Genomic DNA, 16,016 nt, shown 5'->3' with positions numbered 1-16,016 from the left:
TGTTAACATGAGTGGCTCTTTCTCTATTTCAGGAACTCCCATCACTGGTGGCAACCAGCTCGGTAGTGTTTGGGGGACCATCAGCCAGGACCATGCCTGTTCATGTTTGTGGCTGTTGATTTAATTTAATTTAATTTATTTATTCATGAAAGACACAGAGAGAGGCAGAGACACAGGCAGAGGGAGAATGAGGCTCCATGCAGGGAGCCTGATGTGGGACTCGATCCCAGGACCCCTGAGATGATGACCTGAGCCAAAGGCAGACGCCTAACTGAGCTACCCAGGTGCCCCAATTGTTCTATTTTGTTATTTGTTTTTGTTAATCTCTCATTGTGCCGAATTTAAAAATTAAACTTTCTCATAGGTGTGTATATAGGGGATAAAACATAGCATACACGGGGATCCCTGGGTGGCGCAGCGGTTTAGCGCCTGCCTTTGGCCCAGGGCGCGATCCTGGAGACCCTGGATCGAATCCCACGTCGGGCTCCCGGTGCATGGAGCCTGCTTCTCCCTCTGCCTATGTCTCTGCCTCTCTCTCTCTCTCTCTCTCTCTCTCTGTGACTATCATAAAAAAATAAAATTCCACTTTATTAAAAAAACAAACAAACATAGTATATACGGTGCCCAGTACTATCCTCAGAGTCAGGTCTGTGCGTGGTGGGTGGGGCCAGGGGGTCTCAAACGTGCCCACCTCTGGGGCTGGGAGCCTGTGTGGTATTTGCCAGAGAAGCTCTTTAGGGGAAACTGTGTGCAGCATCCTGTGGTTCCTCACATAGCCTCTTGTAATAGTTTAAAAAAACCGGTGAGGCTTAAGGCTTAAGACTGGTGATGGTGGTAAGAGAGTGGGTGGGGATTTTAGTCTTTTGGGTGGTGTTTCTTTTTTATTTTCAGACTTTATTTATTTATTTATTTATTTATTTATTTATTTATTTATTTATTTATTTGAGAGATAGAGAGAGATAGAGCACTAGCAGGGTGGAGGGTCAGAGAGAGGCACTAGCAGATTCCATGCTGTGCTCAGGGGGAACCTGACATGGGGCTCAATCTCATGACCCTGAGATCGTGACCTCAGCCAAAATCAAGAGTCCGCCGCTTAACTGACTGAGCCACTCAGGTGCACTCCTCCAGGTGTGCCAGGTGGTGTTTCTTTAAATCAGCATTGCCTTGACTAGCCTGCACTTCAGAAGAGGTGGCCTGAGGGGAGGATTTTGGATTTAATTCCAAGGGCTGGGAGAGCCCTTGGTAGTTGGAGCAGGAGAGTACTTGTAAAAAAATGCACATGCCCAGGCTCCATTCCAGCCTCCCAGAATCTGGGTGAGTGGGTAAGGGCGTTGTCTAGGAATGGTTATCCCACCCCAATGTGGTTCTTATCATTATGCAATCAATTTTGGGGATACCGTGCCTCATAGTGGGGGCTCTTATACTTTAGTGGACATCAGAATCTCCCAGAGGACTTATTAAACCACTGAGTGCTGGGTCCCACTCCCAGAGTTTCTGATTCAGTAGGATGGGGAAGGACAGAGATTGTGCATTTTTAAAATTTATTTATTTGACAGTCAGGGAGAGAATATAAGCAGGGGGAATGGCAGGTAGAGGGAGAAGCAGGCTCCCTGCTGAGCAGAAGCCTGATGTGGGGTTCAATCCTAGGACCCAGGATCACAATCTGAGCTGAAGGCAGGTGCTCAACCGACTGAATCACTCAGACACCCAAGATTATGCATTTTAAAAATGTTTGCAGTGCTGCTGATGCCATGGGTCCCTGGACCACACTCTGAGAAGCACTGGCTTATAGCAGGGCTTCTCAGGCCTGGCTGCACATTAGAATCATCACATTAGAATCATTAGAACTTTAAAAAATACCAATGTTCCAGCAACACAAGGGTCATAAGACATCAAAATCTGTAGGGGTAAGACCTGGGCATTAAAACAAAGATGGGCAGCCTTGGTGGCTCAGCGGTTTGGCACTGTCTTCAGCCCAGGGCCTGATCCTGGGGACCCGGGATCAAGTCCCATGTCACGTGGAGCCTGCTTCTCCCTCTGCCTGTGTCTCGGCCTCTCTCTCTGTGCCTCTCATGAATAAATATATAAAATCTTAAATAAATAAATAAAACAAAGAAGCCCAAACTTTCCAGTGTGTAACCAGGGCTGAGAAGCATTATCTGAAAGTTGTTTTGTTTGTTTTGGGTTTTTAAAATCCAAATGGCATTTGATTTCTTTTTTAAATTTTATTTATTTTCTTAATAATTTCTACACCTAATGAGGGGCTTGAACTCCTGATCCCAGGATCAAGAATCAAATGCTCTTCCAAGTGAGCCAGCTGGGTACCCCTGATTGATTTCTTTCTTTCTTTCTTCCTTCTTCTTTTTAAAGTTTATTTACTTAAGTAATCTCTATATCCAATGTGGGGCTCAAACTCACGACCCTGAGATCAAGAGTTACATGGTTTTCCAGCTGAGCCAGCTATATGCCTCCCCTATTATCTGAAAGTTTTAAACCCTGAGCTGATTATCAAAATATGCAGCAACTTCAGTCAACTTCCCTATAATCAGAAACACTGGGGTTGGGGATCCTTGCATTTTATTTATTTATTTTTAAAGATTTATATATATATATATATATTTTTTTAATTTTTATTTATTTATGATAGTCACACACACACAGAGAGAGAGAGGCAGAGACATAGGCAGAGCAGGCTCCATGCACTGGGAGCCCGACGTGGGATTTGATCCCGGGTCTCCAGGATCGCGCCCTGGGCCAAAGGCAGGCGCTAAACCGCTGCGCCACCCAGGGATCCCAGATTTTTATATATTTATTCATGAGAGACACACAGAGAGAAGCAGAGACAGAAGCAGGCTCCCTGTGCGGAGCCCAATGTGGGACTTGATCCCAGGATCCCGGAATCATGTCCTGAGCCCAAGGCAGACGCTCAACCACTGAGCCACCCAGGTGTCCTGGATCCTTGGATTTTAAACAGTCATCCCAGGCACATTGAAATTAGAGAATCATTTTCTGGCCACATGGCCGCTCAGCCCCCACAAGCTTCAGTGTGTAGGGGGACGTGATGTGGAAATGACCCAAATCATTTAATAATACAATTAATAACAGCTACCATGTACTGAGCACCACTGCAAGCTGGAACATTCAAATATGGCATCTCTTAGTTCTTGGTATAACCATGAAAGAGGTAGAACTTATTAGCCCCATTTGACAGATGGGGAAACTGAGTCTTAGAGAAATGATGTGGCCTGCTTAAGGCTACTCTGCTTCTAAGTGGCAGAGGCAGGATCTGAACTCAGGACTTTCAAATGTTAAAGTTCCTGTCCTTTGTGCCAGGCCATATTCTTTGCTTGGGGTCTTCTTCAGGAGTGTATGTGTGTGTGTGTATGTGTGTGTGTGTCTGTGTATGTGAATTGGGAACACCTGCAGAAGTACAAATTATTATTTTTTAGAAGTATGAATTATTTTATATCAATGAAGATGTAGCCTGGGGGATCAGGCCACCAACTGTAGATGTTGAATCTACAGTTAGAGAGGTTCATTTGCATCAGCCATCTTTCCTCTTCCTTCTGGAACTGGCTTGTTGGTATTAATGGGTGAGTTGGCCTCATTCGGGCAGTTGTAATTAGCTCGCTGACCACTGAGATTTGCTCAGCCCCAGTAGCTCCCAAATGCCATAAAGCTTCGATTAATGCAGCTCTTCTATGGTATTCTCAGGGTCCCAGGCCTGGGAGAGAGCCAGCCCCATGCTCAGGGGATTTAGCAGAAAGGAAAGACTATTGGCTTTTTCAAACCATTGCCTTAGTTCAGGCACTCAGTATTTCCCTGTCCAGCCTGGCATTGACTAGGTTCACGTATAACTGAGCTGCTCAGAACGCAGTAATCAAGCCTTTGGATCCCATGGCCTTGAGGTTACATCTATGCTCTACCTCTTTTTCAATAAAAATTGAGATACAATTCATTTACCATAAAATTCACAGGCAAGAGTGTACAATTCAGTGGATTTTAGTATATGTATAGAGTTGTGCAACCATCATCGCTAATTTCTGAACATTTTTATCATCCCCCCCCCACCCCACCAAAGAAAGCCTGTTTCCATTTGCAGTCACTTCTGATTCCCTTCTATTCCCTAGCCCCGAGCAACCACCAGTCTGCTTCCCGTCTCTATGGATTTGACCAATCTGGATAGATCAGTGGAATCATACAATATGTGGTATTTTGTGTCTGGCTTTTTTCCACTTAGCATAATATTTTCAAGATTCACCCATGTTGTAGTGTGTGTTGGTCTCTCATTACTTTTTATGGTTAAACAATATTTCCTCGAGTACATAGGTAACATTGTGTTTGTCCTTTTGTCCATTGATGGACACTTGAATTTTTCCCACTTTTTGACTCTTACGACTACTGCTGCCATGAACATTTGTGCACCTTTTGGATGGACATGTCTTTATTTCTCCTGCGTACACACCTAAAAGTGGCATTGTTGGGTCATATGGCAGCTCCATGTTTAACTTTTTGAGGAACTGCTAGATGGTATAGCATCTACCCTGCTCCTTTTTGGGGGAAGTGACCTCACTGTTGGGATCTTCATCTCCTCCTCTGTAGAATGGGAAACACTGGAATGCCAGCCTCACTGGGTTGCTATAACGGGGGAATAAACTAACAGAGGCAAAGGCTTGCAGCATCATCCCTGGCCCCAGGCCAAACGCTTAGTAACTGTTAGCTCTTATAAGTATTTACCTACATATTTACTTATTTATGAAAGGAATGCAGCCCCAAAATACATACAACCCTCACCGGGAAGAGGAATAATAAAATAGGTTTAGAAAATCAATGGAGATATAAATGGCAGTATTTCCTGGAGTCCAAGTGTGGGTTTTATTAAAGTTCAATGCAGTAAGCATTTCTGCATTGGGGTTGAAATTATTCATTCTTAGGGCCTGAGCACAACAGAGAGACTGGGACTCATACCAGTCACCTGGGGGTCTGTTATCTCCCTGGGCTGGCATTCCCTCACCCCTGCATCCTTATTTCTAGTTTGTCATTAAGGTAGGCAATCTGAAATTTGGTTAGATCTGCAGTTGGCCGGCCTGGGATGAGGAGTCAAGAAAGAGCCAGGAAGAAATCCTGACGAGCTGTTTACTGTCCTTGGCAATAGTCACAATAGGAAGAGCGACCATTTTTTGAGCACTGTGTGCCACATGATTTGTTCAAAGCTGGGAATACAACCTTGACTACTGACTATGTCACAATTATGTGAGTCTTTTGGTTGAAGATGTAATTAATACATAATAATGTGTGCTAAATATGTTAGGTGCTGTGCTAACTTCCTCACATATGTTATCTCATTTAATCTACATAATAGATCTATAGATTGTTCCCATACAATTCTTGTTTTACAAGTAAGAAAACAGACTCCGAGAAGTTAAAAGACTTTACCTATAGGCTCTCAGTGAGGAAGGATTGTGAAATTAGAATGTGAACATGAGTCTGTGTGATTCTAAGGCTTTGCCCAGAGTGGGAGATAGGTACCTGCATTTGCTAGTGTGCACAGGGCACACTACTTTTCTCATTGGAGCCTTTGTACTTGTGCTCCCTCTGCCTGGAACCTGTTCCCCTGCCACCTCTTTCACTTAATTAACTTCTGTTATTCTCCTAGTCCATAGCAGAGGCTGCTCATTGCCTCTCAAAAACAATTCCTCCTTAAGTAACAACTTTGGGTGGTGCCTTAGAGACTACAGTTTCCAGCCTCTCTTGCAGCATGGTATGTTCATGGGACCATTTTCTGGCCAATGAGGTGGAAGTAGAATATTCTGTAAGGCACAGTCATTTCCTTAAGTGGGTGGGGTGTGTTCCCTTATTTCTCTGATATCCTTGCCCTGTCCTGTTGTCTCTGATGCCAATGCGGTGGCTGGAGCTCTAGCAACCATTTTGGACTATGAGGTGACCTAGAGAACGGAAGTCACATGTTAAGGAATATAAAGCAGAAAGGCAGAGGAGGCTGGGCTCCTGATAACTCATGCAGCTGCCAAATTCATCTTGGGCCATCTATCTTCTGGCTTCTCGTGGAATGAGAAAAATTGGAAACTTTTTTTGCTAAAGCTACTAAGTTGGGTCTGTGTTGCTAGCAACTAAGTAAGATTACTATTATATTAGTTATATAACTAATTATATTAGTTATAATTTCTTGGCTTAAATATCACTTTCTCAGAATGGCTTATGTGGAACTCAAAATAGATCCCTCCTGTTTTTTTTTTTTTTAAGATTTTATTTATTTATTCATGAGAGACACAGAAAGAGAAAGAGTGAGTCAGAGACACAGGCAGAGGGAGAAGCAGGCTCCATGCAGAAAGCCCGATGTGGGGCTTGATCCCGGGACTCCAGGACCATGCCGTGGGCTGAAGGCATGCACCAAACCGCTGAGCCACCCAGGGATCCCCTAGATCCCTCCTTTTGTTCTTTCTCATCACACCTGGTTCTTTTCTTTCATTGCCCTGATTCCAGTTAGAAGAAATATGTGTGTATTGCTTTCTTTATTTTCTCCATTGGGTTATTGGACATATGGGCAAGGCCACTGGCTATAGTAAGATTTACCTGTCATAAATCCAGGGGGTACCTATGCGAATGGCATTTCCTGAAATTACGTAGTGCACAGCCTGCGTGACTGTACATGGTGGCCCTATCTACCAGGTCAGAAGGGACTTTGACCTTGAGGCTTATTCATGTACTCCTGGCAGTAAGCATAATGTCTGGACCATGGTCAGTTCCCAACAAACACTGGTTGCAGGATGGAAGGATTAACAAAAATGATGGATGCCCTGAGCAGGATACTGAGGGCATGGATGAGGAATGGAAATCCTGGCAACAAGGCATGGATAGTCTCTAACCCTGAAAAGAATAAAGGACTCTGGGGCTCAAAGGGTGATGATCTCACTGCTTGGAGGAGCTGGAGGCTTTGTGGATAGGAGAGGCTCTTCTTTTATGTAGCCTAAGTGTTCCATCTATAAAGTTGGGACATTATTGCAGAAAAGTGGTTTTTGTTTAACCTTTATTTTCTCTTTTATTTTACATCTTTATTTAAGGAGGCAATGCCTACATGGTAAGATACTCAAGTAGTACAAAAATCAGAGAGAAAAGTAAATTCCTTTCATTCCTAACTCCTGGAACCTCTCCTTACACACCCTCTGCATTATGCTACTCCCTAAACCCCCTGGCTATTACTATAACCAGTTGTTTTGTTTTAAGAGAGCAAATTTCTGATTTATTTCATGAAAGCAGCTTTAAAATTCAGTACTGTCACCAGGTGGGGATGTAGCTCAGTGGTAGAGCGCATGCTTAGCATGCATGAGGTCCTGGGTTCGATCCCCAGCATCTCCATTCTGTTGTGCCCTTGCTTGGGGAAATACTTTTTTTTTTTTCTGTTACAGCCACACCACATTCCTGTAGAATCTGCAAAGTAATCATCTTGCCTCCGAGTACTTATGTTTTTCTTCTGTTGTGCTTGTAACTCTCCTGTTTTATTTTTTAATTAACTTATAATTGGCATATAACATTATATTAGTTTCGGGTATATAAACATAATGATTACATATTTGTATGTATTATGAGATTATCACTACAATAAGTCTAGTTAACATCTGTCACTACATATAATTACAAAAATCATTTTTCTTGTGATGAGAACTTTTATTATTTTTTTTTTTTTAGAGAGGGAGAAACACTGAGACGGTGGTGGTGGGGCAGAGGGAAAGAGATAATCTTAAGGAGTCTCCATGCCCAGTGAAGATGCAGAGAACAAGGGGTGTTCCACCTGGGGCTGGACATGGGGCTTGATCTTACAACCCTGAAATGACAACCTGAGCCAAAATCAGGAGTTGGATACTTAACCAACTGAGCCACTCAGGCACCTCTGATGAGAGCTTTTAAGATCTACTCTCTTAGCAACTTTGAAATATGCAATACAGTATTATTTACTATAGTCTCCATGCTGTGCATTATATCCCTATGACTAATTATTTTATAACTAGAAGTTTGTACTTTTAACTCCCTTTACCCATTTCGTTCCCCTGTCCCCCAGCAACCACTGATCTGTTCTCTGTGTCTTTGACCTTAGTTTTTTTTTTTAATTCCACATATAAGTGAGGTCACTTATCTCATTTATAAAGACAAAAATCCTTTGTCTTTCTCTGTCTGACTTTTTTTTTAGTAAGATCCGTGTCACAAATGGAAAAATTTCCTTCTTATTTTATGGCCAAATAGCATTCCATCATATATGTACACCTCATTAAACAACACTTAGGTTGTTTAAATATCTTGGCTATTATACATAATGCTGCATTGAACATGGGGGTGCATGTATTTTTTCAAATTAGTGTTTTTGTTTTTTCTTTGAATAAATATCCAGAAGTGGAATTGTTGGATCATATAGTTGTTCTACTTTGAATTTTGGGAGGAAACTCCATACTGTTTTCTGTAGTAGCTGCATCAGTTTACAATCCCACTGACAGTGCCCACATTCTTGCCAACACGGGTTATTTTTTTTTTTTAATCTTTTTGATGGTAGCTATCTAACAGGTGTGAGGTGAAAAATTGTGCTTTTGATTTACATTTTCCTGATGATGAGTGATGTTGAGCACCTTTTCGTGGACCTGTTGGCCATCTTTATATCTTTGGAAAAATGTCTGTGCAGATCCTCTGCTGTGTAACCACTTTGTGTGTGCATCTTTCAGAGTTATCTGTACAATACAAGTATACATATGCTACATATGTATGTATCGAATTCGAATATTTTTAAAATAGAAGCTTATTCCTTAAAAATAGTTAATTACTTGTTTTACATCTAAAGTATGACTTGAGAAAATAATGATTATTAGTGATTATTAAATTACCATTACTGAAAATAATTTTGCTATTAATCATATACTGTTTTGTGCATTTTAATTTTTTTCATTTAATAAAATGTCTTGGGATTGTTTCATTGATCTGACGTCTTCTTTTATTTAAATGGTTGTCTAGCAGAGTATTTCACTGTATGGCTGTACTATAATTGATTTAACTGGTCTCCTGTTGGGAAATGGGTTATTTCTGATTTTTTGCTGTTGCAGACAATGCTGCAAATGAATAACCCTGTACTTAAATCTTTTCACACGTGTGCAATTAATATCAGTTGGTTAAATTCCTAGGAGTAGAAGTAATGGCTCAAAGATGAAAAGTGCTTGCAGTTTTTATAGCTACTGCCTGCATGGGGCTATACCAATTTGCTTCTCACTACTCTTCCCCTATGACCTTACCAGTGTATTACCAAACTTTTGGTACCTTTTGATGGGTTGTTGTATTACATTTTCTTTATTATGAATGAAATATTTCCCTTTCTGTCAACTCTCTGTTCCCCTCCTTTGCCTTTTTTCTGTTGGTTTCGATTATTAGTCTTTTCATTATCCATTTGTGGAAACACTTTATAAACTAGGGGAATTAGCTCTTTATCTACGATCTATCTATCAAACTTTTGCTCTTTGCCAATCTGATAGGTGAAAAATATAGTATCATGTTGGGGAGGTCTTTGTCTTTGAGCAAGGTTAGCATCTTATGTCTGAAATCCATTGGTATTTTCATCTTATAAACTCTGTTCATGCTCTACACAGCTGTGGTTCTTAATTGGTGGTGCATGAGGATCACCATGTTTGAAATATATGAATGCAGCCCCCAGCCTTGGAGATTCTGGTACAGTGTGTCAGGCACTTCTAAAGAGCTCCCTAGCTGATTCTGATTCTGCTCCTTTAGTTATAAATGAGGGGCATGGATGATCTGGGGCCCCTTTTCTGCTCAGTATTGCTGTGGAGTAAATATGCAGCAGTGGGAGGAAGGAGAGGGTTATATAGGGAGAGAATCAATAACCGTCCTCACTGTGGGGTTCAGTGGGCCTGCAGATGGAGTGGCTCAGGGGCTAATGTGTCTGAGCTCTTGTTGCTATGGTAGCCAGTCAATATGTGGGCCCTTGGTTTGGGAATCAGTGTCCCTGTGTGCTTGCTCTGGGGTTTGTGGCTTGATAGGACATGAAGTTGAAAGACAGCTGGGTCTTCAGGGAGGCACAGAGTTCTTGGAGGACAGGTGTGAGAAGAGCAAGCCTCTGGCTCAAAGGGACCATGGCCAGAAACTGTATGAGAAAAAGGTCCTAGTGTGCCTGGCCGGCTCAGTTGGTACAGCATGCCATTCTTGATCTCAGGGTTTTAAGCCCAAGCCCCATCTTGGGTGTAGAGATTACTTAAAATAAAATAAAGGCCCCTCTACTCTCTTCATGTCTTTCTCTTTGGAGGAATCCAGTGCTTCCATCATTTTATTTTAAAAGAAGCAGCCAGGATGCCTGTGTGGTACAGTTGATTAAGTGTCCAAATCTTGGCATTGACTCAGGTCTGACCTCAGGGTAGTGAGGTGGAGCCCTGAGCCCAGCCCTGAGTGGGGCTTTGTGCTCAGTGTGGTGAAATCTGCTTCACTTTATCTCTCCCTCTGCTCCCCCACCCCACTTTCTCTGTTTCTCAAATAAATGAATAAAATCTTAAAAAAAAAAAAAAGTAGCAGCCACGAAGAGGAAAATTTAGGAAACTTAAAATCCCAGTATTGCTGTTTTGTCTTAAGAGCAAAGCTTGAAACCAAGAGTCTGCATAAATGGGGTGAAAGAAATTAAGTTAGGGAGTACAAGATTAGGGGAGGGAATTTAGAAGGTAGAATCAGACTTATTCTGTATTTCTCTGTGTTGTGTGATTTAAAATTATTTTGATACATTAAATAAAGACAAAACAATATTTGTAACAATACAGTGAGCACAAATCAATGTTACCATTAATGGGCATATTCCCCAATGGCATACCTAATATCTTACACCTGGGCTAGATCATTTTTTAATACCTCCCTCCTTTATACAACAAAACTATTTTCAGTAAAAATTTAATGTTCAGTAATGATCATTTTCTTGATCTGTGCTTAGGTTTAAAATAAATAATTTAAAAGGAGACATGAAATTCTATTTTATTTTTTATTATTTTAAAAAGATTTTATTTATTTATTTGACAGAAAGAGAGATAACATGAGCAGAAAGAGAGGCAGAGAGAGAGAGAAGCAGACTCCCCTCTGATGAGGGAGCCCAACGCCGGGCTCAGTCCTAGGACCCTGGGATCACAACCTGAGTAGAAGACAGACACTTAACTGACTGAACCACCCAGGTGCCCCTGAAATACTACTTTAAAATATTATTCAAGCTTTATAAAGTATTTAATATATGAATCAAAATTTGGAACCACCAAAAAACTGAACATCTTGTAGTTTATACCTTTTCAATGTTTTAAATTTATTTATTTATTTATTTATTTATTTATTTATTTATTTATTTATTTTAAGATTTTATTTATTTATTCATGAGAGACGCACAGAGAGAGAGGCAGAGACACAGGCAGAGAGAGAAGCAGGCTCCACAGGGAGCCCGATGTGAGACTCAATCCGGGCACCCCAGGATCATGCCCTGGGCCAAAGGCAGATACTCAACCACTGAGCCACCCAGGCATCCCTCAATGTTTTAAACACAAATAAAAACTCCAAGTGATCAAATAGAATGACAGAATTGATGAAACTCGTTATCTCTCTTTTTCTTTAGATCACTGGGCTATTTGTCTCCAATATGTTATTTAAAAACAGGAATATGCAAGATACCTGGGTGGCTCAGGGGTTGAATGTCTGCCTTCAGCTCAGGTCATGATCCCAGGGTCATGGGATTAAATCCTCCCAGGGTCATGGGATTAAATCCTGCATCGGGCTCCCCACAGGGAGGCTGCTTCTCCCTCTCCCTATGTCTCTGCCTCTCTCTCTGTGTCTTTCATGAATAAATAAATAAAATCTAAAAAAATAAAAATAAAAACAAGAATATGCAATATCACAAGGGTTAGAGATATGAATTGTACCCAAACAAATTCAAAGTCTTATAGAGTTACAACAGAGAATGAGTGGTTGTTGCTGAATCTGCTATGTATGTCAGGGGCTGGCTGTGAAGTTACCTTCTGCATAGAACGCACCATTTAGTAAAGAGTCTTTCTGTCAGGGGCCACTCAGGAGACACACTACACCAGTAGTTTGAATAGGGAAAATTTTATAAAGAATTATTAACTGGTAGAGAAGATTAGCTACAAAGAGAGGCAAAGAAAATCCTAAACAGTGTGGGACTAATACATGTATAAAGCAGTTACTATCTCTAGGGCTGGAATACAGCATTCAAGTGTACTAATTTTCTTTTTTAATTTAATGTAATTTAATTTTTTTTGTGTATTGATTTTCTATTGCTGAGTGACAAATTAGTACAAAGTTGGCAGTTTGAAACAATACCTATTTAGCTACTGTGGAAAACAGCCTAGTAGTTCCCCCCAAAATTAAACATAGAGTTACAATATGACCAGCAATTCGACTTCTGAGTATATACCCAATATAATTGCAAATGGGGACTTGAAGAGTTATTTGTACACCTGTGTTCATAGCAGCATTATACAGAGTAGCCAAAAGGTAGATACAAGCTAAGTATCCATTGATGGATGAACAAATCAAAAAAGTGTGGTATATCTATGTAATTGACTATTCTTCAGCATTAAAAAGGAAGAAAATTCTGGTACATGATGCAATATAGAACAACCTTGAAAACATGCAGAGTGAAATAAGCCAGTCACAGGGACAAATACTGTATGCACGCACTTACGCTATGTACCTAGACTAGTCAAATTCATAAAGACAAAGTAGAATATTGGTTTCCAGCAGCCTTGTGGGGAGACACAGGGATTTATTATTTAATGGTGATAGTTTCAGTTTGGGATGATGAAAACAATTCTGCAGACGTATGGTGGTGATGGTTGTACAACAATGTAAATGTACTTATGTCATTGAACTGTACAAAGAAGAATGGTTAAAATGGTAAATTTTATATTATGTGTATTTTACCACATTAAATAATATTATAGGGGATCCCTGGGTGGCTCAGCGGTTTGGCACCTGCCTTCAGCTCAGGGCATGATCCTGGAGTCCTGGGTTCGAGTTCCGCGTCAGGCTCCCTGTGTGGAGCCTGCTTCTCCCTCTGCCTGCTTCTCTGCCTCTCTCTCTCTTTCTCTGTCTCTCATGAATAAATAAATAAAATCTTAAAAAAATATTACAAACAACCTCATCTATTTGTTAGCTCACAGTTCTGTAGGTATGACAAGGTAGGCTAAGACAAGACTGAAATCACGGTGTCAGCCAGTCTGAGTTCCTGTCTCTCACCTCTAGACCCAGACTTCAAGGACTCATGTGACTAGGTCAGGCTCACCCATATAATCTCCTTTCCTTAAAGTCAACTAGTCCATAAAACATAATCTAATCACAGGATGAGAATTCATCATATTCTCAGTCTTAGGGATTACACAGGGCATGTACAGGGGGGCAGGGGGAGAGGGGGTCATTCCTGGAGGCCGCTCTATGATTCTGCCTTGCTACGCCAAGGAAGGAGGAAATTGTAAGATGTTGCCTCCCCAAGGAAGAGATTTGGACCTTGTGGGAGAAGAAGGGCTGTGATTCACTACACATGGGCAAGGTTCATGGAAGTACTGAAGGCCAGGGCTGGTGAGCAGCAGACAATCCATTGGGATGTTTGCAATACTCACTAGGAAGCCTCTCATTGGGGTTCTCCTGAAACCCCCTGGGAAGCCACCTGCTGGCTGCCGCGCCCTAGGAGCAAGACAAACTTTGGGACCAGATATAGAAGCACCACCCTTTTGCAGTGTCCCTCCAGCACTCTCTACTGACATAACTTAACATCATGCCAGCAGGCAGGGGAGAAACATTCATAGGGTCCAGCTCCAGGATCTCCTAACAGGTCAGAGAAGGATACATTTGGAGCTGACAGACAATAAATAAATAAATAAATAAATAAATAAATAAATAAATAAATAAATAAAATTGATAGCTGGCACAAAGGATAAGGAGTAAAACGTGAAAATTTGAAGTTTACATATATACATCTCTATACATACCTATATAACTATCTAGCCATTGCAGCAATTTTTAGAACTTAAACCAACAAAAGCCTTTTTTTAGGGGAGGAGTATTCTGTCTCTAGCATTACTTAGAATTTCTGGAGCTTGATGAAAATAAACAACAGAGCATTTGATTTGTTACTTATTTTAGTGTTTTAAAATTCCCTGTAGCAATGAACACCATACGTGTGCCCAGGGTGGGCTGCTCTGTTTTCTCCTGACTGTGTCTTCTCTTCTCTCATCCTTCAGAAGTCTTCACTGTTGTGAATTTTGTGCTTATCATTGCTTTTCTTTGGTTTTGCCTAATATGTTTGTAGCTGTAAACAATGTATTTCACTGGGTGGATTTCTGAATTTATGTCAAGGGACTCACTTACAATGAATAAGCTTGCAACTTGCTTTTCCACTGTGTGTTGTAGCACATTCACATTTGAATTTGAACACTTCTCTAACTTGGGGGAGCAACTGGGCTGCTCCATCCTTCAAGGTCTTGATAGGGAGTTTGGATTTTAAGTCCAATTAAAAGTCACTGGCGGGACTTGACTGAAAAGAAGGGCAGATTATGTGATAATCACAATAATCAGGAGGGGGGAAATCATTTTAGTAAAGATGTTGATTTAATTGTAAATTTAAAATACAACTAAAATTATGCAGAAGGTGCTAGAATTTGCTTGGTATATTTTACTTTGGCAACTTACAAGCTCGAGAAAATATTATTAAAATTGTTGGATTTTTAATGAAAATTAAGTCTTCAGAAATAATAGAGAAGGGAAGAAAATATGTCTAAAGAACTCGGGTGAAACTATTAGGAAATGGGGCAGCCCGGGTGGCTCAGCGGTCTAGTGCCGCCTTTGGCCCAGGGTGTGATCCTGGAGACCTGGGATCGAGTCCCACGTCAAGCTCCCTGCATGGAGCCTGCTTCTCCCTCTGCCTGTGTATCTGCCTCTCTCTCCCCATTCACTTATTCATTCATGAATGAATAAATGAATTGTTAAAAAAAGAAGCTATTAGGAAATGTTAGTTAAGTTTTGATCTATTGCTAGAGAATGTCTTGATATACTATTTTGAGTCATATACATTTCTACCATATGCCCAGAATGGCAAAATGGAATCAATCGACTTGGAGAGAAGGCAAATTCCTATACAAAATAGCCCAAGGTACGTACTGTACACTTAAAAATGGTCCTGATGGTAAATTGGATGTTATGTGTATTTTACCACAATTAAAAATAACTTTTAAAACTCATAAAAAAATTAAAGGTCACTAGCGGTTGCTGTGCAAGGGAATGACATTGCTTGCTTTATGTTTTAAAAGGGCCACTCTGGCAGCTGTTTGGAGAAGCACGGCTAGGAGGCAGAACTGGAAGTAGGGAGCAGACTGAGGGAGAGAAGAGGGAAGGCTAAGTGGGTTTTCAGGGTGGTCCAGGCAAGTGATGGTGCTGGCTTGTGCTGAGCTGTGCTGATGAAACTGGATTGAAATGGACAGGTACTGGAGACATTTAAAAGATAGAATGGATAGAGCTTGCTATTGGCAATAGCAGAGAGGGAGCTGCGGTGGCCATGAGAGTGGCCTGGCCAACCTGCGGGGGGCGGTGTGATTGATCCACTCCAAATCCGTGGTCGCAACTCTGGCTGTAACCCAGGAATCCGTCAGAGCATTAAGAAACACAATGCTCAGTCTCCTACCTTGGGAATCTAATATAATTGGCTTGGAGTGGGACCTGGACATTTGTATTGTTTCTATTTTTTATTTTTATTTTTTAATTTAATTTTAAAAAAAGATTTTATCCATTTATTCATGAGACACACACAGAGAGAGAGAGAGAGAGAGAGAGAGAGAGAGAGAGAGGCAGAGACACAGAGGGAGAAGCAGACTCCATGCAGGGAGCCCAATGTGGGACTTGATCCCAGGACTCCAGGATCACCCCTGGGCTGAATGTAGGCACTAAACCACTGAGCCACTCAGGGATCCCCTTATTTTTTA

General features: G+C 41.2%; 1 non-coding gene across 1 annotated transcript; it reads left to right on the top strand.

Moving 5' to 3' along the window:
• The first annotated feature begins 7,302 nt into the window (after window positions 1–7,302).
• Window positions 7,303–7,374, top strand: TRNAA-AGC. The gene has a single exon. It is a non-coding gene; the product is annotated as a tRNA-Ala (tRNA).
• The last annotated feature ends 8,642 nt before the right edge of the window (window positions 7,375–16,016 follow it).

The sequence above is a fragment of the Canis lupus genome, chromosome 6 (assembly GCF_011100685.1).
Source record: "Canis lupus familiaris isolate Mischka breed German Shepherd chromosome 6, alternate assembly UU_Cfam_GSD_1.0, whole genome shotgun sequence".
NCBI classification, from domain to species: Eukaryota; Metazoa; Chordata; class Mammalia; order Carnivora; family Canidae; genus Canis; species Canis lupus.
This window is presented reverse-complemented; position numbering and strand designations above follow the sequence as displayed.